Below are 6,692 nucleotides of genomic sequence, written 5' to 3' on the forward strand. Positions count from 1 at the left end.
CAAGTATTTTTCCACCCTCCGAATTCGCAAAGCTCAAAAATCATACCCCTAGAGATCTAAATTTGAAATGACTTTGAAAAAAAATCTCTCTCGACTGCCAAGTGGATGCATAGCTGTTGACATCCGTCAGGTTGAAGACGTCCACAGAGTAGCTTGACTCGATTTCATTTATCTTTAAGATTGCCCTAGATAGAGGATCTCTGTATTCAGTTATGGTAACGTCAGAAGAAAGGGAACGAAGTATCATTGGTTCATCGTCAATTGAACGCAAATGTGTCTGGGAGGGAAATGAAGAAATTATTTGAAAGGAAAAAGGTAGTAGCGATAGGATTTGGCTCCTCTCCAGGTATTTTCAGGTGGTAACGACGAGAAGGAGAACTTGGCGCTGGGATTTCTTCAGAAGGAATTCAAATTTCAGAAAAATTCTCTCCATCGCATCCATAATATGAGCCCCTCCACGTATCGTTAATCCATACCGCGCTTGATGATTCTAGCGCATCTCTGAGCTGGAGAGGGGAGCCGAATCTGGAGCAAGATCGTGGGAGCAAAACAAACCAAAAAAGAGAAGAATTCAGGGAATAGTAGCCTGGTTTCAAGCATTGAACAAAAGGATTTAAAGTTTGTAACTGTGGAGTTGAAGAAATCAAACAAAGGAAGGGAGTAAGTTTTCCTTCTCAAAGAATTTCTGTTGTCAATGTTTGTTTTAGGTTTTGTTTTGAGATGGGAATCATCAAAACAAGAGGGTTTAATGGAATGTGAGGGGTTGATATGAAAATAAATGCTAGGATTTCATAGGGTTTTTGCAGGGAATTGAAAAGGAGAATAAGGAGGGTAAATGGAACATTAAAAAAAATAAAAAAAAAAAAGAAGGCAGCAGGGGAGCCCGGCTAGCAGCTCTCTTGGTGTGTATGCTTTTGTGTGTTGATGTGGGTGCTAGGTTGAGGTCCTTATGGCCTCAGCCATAGCTTCCTAAAGAAAAGAAAAGAAAGAAGAAGAGTTGAATAGTGATGGCGTTGCTTAAGTTTTTGTAAAATTATTAACATTTGTGTGTGTTATATGGTGGTGTTGGATTTAGAATGATTCCATTAAATTTTATCAGCCATAACAGCCTTTGTTACACCCGTACCCCAGATGTACTCCTATACCCCAGGGCAGTTTAGACCTTTACCGAAGGGACAATGCCACGGTGGCACTGGCCAACACCTGTACCTCAGACTTAAATTATTACTAAAAGTATCCCCTCGAAGCCTTGGAAGTGTGGGCCAAAGCCCCATAACTTTCCTTAAAGTTTGGGCCCTGACAGCAGCACCAGAGTCACGAACGGACTCACTCTTACTGAATCCGCTCGAGGATCCGCCTGTGCTGTCATCTGCCTTTTTGGATTATTTTTCTGTGGGACCCACATCCCTGTGTCCCGGACACTATAATTGAACCTTTGGACCATATGGACCCCTACCCTTACCATTAGATGGTTAGTTGGACCATGAAGATGGGCCCACAAGGCTTAACTTAGGTGAATAATGGGTTTTATACACCCTAGCCTAAACCAAACAGACCTTAGTGGATAATTAAGTCCTATGGACCTAGGGTGCACCCCAAACATGACCAAATGGACCTAATGGTTATAACTAAGGCCAAACAAGCCCTAAGAACTAACTAAAACCCATTTAAAGACCTAAGGGCCACTAAGTGATTGGGGGTGCCTAAACCAAACATGGCCTAAGGCCCATTTGACCCTTATAAGGATAAGAGAATCCTTATTCTCTTATCTCTCCCCCTCCCAAGTAAACCGTGGAGGAGAAGAGACAAGAGAAGAAGGAGAAGTAGAAGTAGGAGAGGAATAGGAGGGGAAGGAAAGAAGATGGAAGCCATACCAAGATGGTTGGCTGCCCCACATCTCCGCCCCAAGCTGGCCGAACCCAAGGGAGAAGAGAAAGAGGAGGAGGAGAGATGGAGAGAGTGGTTGGAAGGAGGAAGCTCACTAAGGTAAGCTCCCCAAACCTAGCTCTCCCCCATTTCTCTTTTGATTTTGATGAATTTCCTTGAGCTAGGTGATGAGCACATTTATGTGTGAAATCTTAGGGCATAAAGCATATATTTTACCACATTAGATAGAGTCACTTTGGTGTTTTCTTGTGCTTTTCAGATTTTGAGCTATTTTGGGCTATTCTGGACTATCGGGCGCTGCATGTCCCAAGTTACATGTAAAGTTATCATTTTTCTTTCCATGACTGTAAAAAGGACTAAATTCGGAGCAAGATGGACGTGACGGAACGCAGGTACGCATTCGTTTAGGCCTCCATGCAGTTGATTATTCTTTTCAGCCCAAGAAAGGATAATGGGTCAGAAAAGACCTGTAGTGCAAGCCCATAGTCATTCTACCACTGCCCAAGGACATTTTTGACATTATAGAAGATATTTCTAAGCAATAGTGGAGATCTACTGCAAGTATAGGGCCGTTTCAGTAATTTTGCATTCTTGAAGAGAGAGAAGGACTGCTACCCACATCGTGGGACCCACACTGCCACTAGATTCCATAGTTTTGAAGGCCCACAAGGTGTCCACGATTTTTCTGGGCTGCATTTAATGCCCCACAATTTTTAGAGGACACATTGGGGATTTTGTTATTTGGTTGAGTGGAATCCTAGTCATCACTATCCTAGTCATCACTCTCTCTCTCTCCTCCAACTTTTCAAGGGCACTTTTGGAAGTCTACTTGGGATAGATTTATTTTGAAAGATATTTTTTCATCTATGGAAGGTTGAAAAGTCAAAGATGCTTTGATCTCATTGCTTGGAGAAGATATCTACAAAGAAAAGGAAACACAAGTTAGAATTAGAAATTTAATTTTCTAGAAATAGAAGGTTTATGTAAACAATATTCTCTTCCCTCCCTCTTTCTATTTTTTCTTTTTTTCTTGGGAGTCAAGCATTGTAAAGGAGGAAGGAGAAGGGAATATTCCTTATTTTTGGATTCTCTTCTCCCTCTCTCTCTCCCCTCCACGATTTTTAGAAGGAGAGAGCCCCCAAAATCGTGGAGGCCTCTCTCCCTCTTCCCTTTTCTCCCTTCTTCTCTCCTTCCCCCTATAAATACCCCTTGCCCTTTGGGTTGTAACAAGTTAGTTTTTTATTTCAGTTTTTAGTTAGTTTTTAGTTCAATTTTAATTCAGTTTTTAGTGTAGTTTTTAGCGCATTAATTAGTGAAATTTCTTCTCTTCTTTTCCTTCTAAATTGTGATTTTTGGCTTTCTAGTTTTTAGTTTTGATTTTATACGATTAGTTCTTTCAAGTTCTTAGTTTTGATTTCATAAGTCTAGTTTAATGGTTGTAATAGTTTTAGTTTAAAGCTTCCTAGTCTAAGTTCCTATGTTGATGACAAGACTTGGAGATTTAGAAGAGGAAGCCATGGTAAGTTTATTCAAGCACATCAAGGTATCTCATTCTCTAAACCTTTAATCTCATTCTCCCTCTCCTCTATCTCTCTCTATCTTCTTCTTCTTCTCCCTCTATTTCTTTTATTTTTTTTATATGGTTGTGGTTTGTGGATGCACTTTTATTCCCTCATTCCTTTTTATGTGGTTATTATGTGTGGCTGTATTTTTATTCCTTTCAATTTACGTTAGTTTGATAGGTTAGATGCTCATGTGTTAGGACACCAATTTAATCCCTTAATTTTGTTAGATGCTTATGAGTTAGGATGCATTAATTTTCATTAGTTTAATTAGTTTAATTTAACACTTTAATTTGGCTCACTTTGCATTACTTTTAAGTTAGTTAAATAGAGTGGCGTATATCTCCTCGTGTTCGACCCGTAGCTACGATTGACCCGTACGCTTGCGGTATTATTTTAACTCAAACACTAGGGCTGACCTAGGGTTCCATTTGGAGCTCAAGGTGAAGCTCGGCCCTAGTTGGGAGCTTTAATGATGCTGATCTAGGCCTCTAAGTGCTACAAATTGCAGCCATGGCTAATGAATCCCTGGTTTAAGCTTTCAAACCCAACCCTTGGACCAATGTGAGACCCAAACCATGTAGGATCTTGGATCCTTGAGGTGAGCCTAGGATCTAGTGACCTTAGGGAGGCTTAGGCACCTCTCCCTTGTCCCTGAGAGCTTGGGGCACTCCAAGCTTCAAGCTGGAGCAAAAGCCCTTTGAAAACTCAGCAGAGACTGCCAGCGGACGAATGACCGGATCTGCCAATCGTGGTACCGTCCGTCAGTCCGCCCAGTATAACCCTTGTGTGATGGACTGCCCGGATGAAGGAACAGACTCAAGTCTGTTACCTCTGCCCAAGGCCAGTTGCTCTCGGGTGTGTCTCAGGGAATGAACAGATGCAGGGGCGGACCCAAGAAGCACATCCGCCTGTTAATCTGCTCCCTTTTAGGTGTGTCTCAGGTGTCGAACGGATGCACGACCAAATTCAAGTAAAATGTTCTACTTGTGGGTCCGCTTGCTCTGTTTTACTTTTTAGCCTGAACGGAGTCAGTGACGGACTCACCTCTGCTGAAACCGTCCACGAGTTAGCTCGTGCTGTCTTAGTTGAAATCTGATTTTAACCTTGAGGGCCTAGCATGGGACCCTTCTATGCATGCTTTAATGATTGTTTTTGTATTCCTTGGCTGCCCAACTCGATGGATAGCGGGGAGCCCAGGTGAGATTCATGTCAACCACACATGGCGACGCCCGTGTTAGGTGAGTGGGTTCTGGGTGACTTTGTTGGGTTTGAATATATATATATATATATTTGAAACTCTTAAGCATGTTATTATATTTATAAGCATTTTGCGCATTGCATTAATTATCTTAATGTGAACTGTTATGAATGTGATAGTATGCTCACCATTGTATTAGGCTACGGTGCCTATCAGAACCCCAATTTGTTTAAATTATGAAAACTGCTATATGTCATCCTGATCTGTATGTGCCGTGCCAGTGCTAGTACCCGAGTACTAGATGAAATGGGACGTTGATGCACCCGGAATACCTCTCGGGACGATAGGACCTGCATATAGTATATCTGCGGCTAGGATGCTTGTTCCCTTATGCTACGACCCTTTCCAACAGGGGTTTATGTGTTGGATAGTCTGAGCACCTGTGGTCTGTGGAGGTGGGAGAGGCCAGGACAGGGGTAGTGATGGCTATCGGGGTCTGCCACTGGGTGGTCATGATGGCTTCTACTGGCGTAGGTCCCCTCGTGATAATTGAGGTTTCACTAGGGCGATAGGATAAGTGACCCTCAGTGTCTCCCGAGTTATCACAGTAGCATATACTTGACCGATAGAATTTTGTGCTAGGTGAAAAATGAATCTAACATTATCATGCATCATTCTGATTGATATTGATTGTATGGTGTATGTGCATTCCCCTTTGCTTCCTCATTAGCTAGTGTAGCTAACCCCGTTGCGCAACCCCTTTTTAGTTGGTATGCAGGAGGTACTACTTAGATGAGCACCGTTGGATGCGAATCAAGTGGAGCCGGTGGCTATGACTTGGATGTAGATGTACACCCAAGATTGGTGCCATTGTGGTGATTATTTATCATTTAATTTTATGTCTTCATTCCACAATCATGTATAAACTATGTGTTTAATTATAGGAGAGACTGAATGGTTACATTATGAACATTGTACTATGTGTTATCATTAGAGAACCGATGCTCTATAATTTCACATGATTTAATTTAATTTCGCTTCCTCTAACTCTGTATCTGGGATGACTTATTCCATATTGGTAAGTTTCCTTCTGTTATCAAGATGTGATGACAGGGTGGACTGTGGCTCGGGACACTGTATCTGTGATCCTGGTAGGTGTTGGGATGATGTGTGATTGTCCCAGTCATACCCTTATGTGGCAAAATATCTTACATCGGGATAGGGGCATGATAGCCTTCCATCTTTATTCTTTCTATTATTGCATGCAATCCCTGTGATCGCTCTCAATCTCTATATTCTCTCAATCACATCCCTCTCTAGATGGTAATGGTGATTGAGTTTCCAACCTGTGGATTCCCCTCACCTTACCTATAAATACACAATCTTGTAATATCTTGAAGTTTAAGGCAATACATTATTTCACAATCCAATAAGGTATCATGAGCCACTAGCTCTGAAGAGCAAAAATTGATCCCACCTCTATCCCCCAACGAATTTTTGGCCATGGCCACTCCTCCCTCCTCTCCATCTTATACACATCTTTTGTTCACTATGTCCTGAATTTGAATCTGTGGTCTCTGCAGTGATGGATTGCAGGGAACCATTCTCTTACACTGAACTTCATGGCCTGCTTCTCAGCCGTGAGTATCTCATTGCATCTCGCCAAGCCGTGCCAGATCCGACCGCCAATGCAACTGCCAACCTCGCTCAACAGTCTCGTGGCCCCTGTCTCAACCTTACGGCTATGGCTCTTCCACTAGTCATGGTTGTAGCAGGGGAGGCCGTGGTGCTCCAAATGGCCCTAGTGGGTTTGGGCGTTCCAATGCCTATGCCAACAGTTCTTGCACGATCTGTGGCCGAACCAATCATCAAGCCCCGACGTGTTATTATCACAATAAACAGCTTGGCCAATCCACCCAAACCGTTTTACCCTCTACCAATTTGTCATATGCACCACCTTTGGCCTATCTAACCACAAATCAACCCCCATTGCTGCCCAATCCACCCACCCAATATCATTACCAACCAAATCAGCCCCATTA

Source organism: Telopea speciosissima, chromosome 10, assembly GCF_018873765.1.
Source record: "Telopea speciosissima isolate NSW1024214 ecotype Mountain lineage chromosome 10, Tspe_v1, whole genome shotgun sequence".
NCBI lineage: Eukaryota > Viridiplantae > Streptophyta > Magnoliopsida > Proteales > Proteaceae > Telopea > Telopea speciosissima.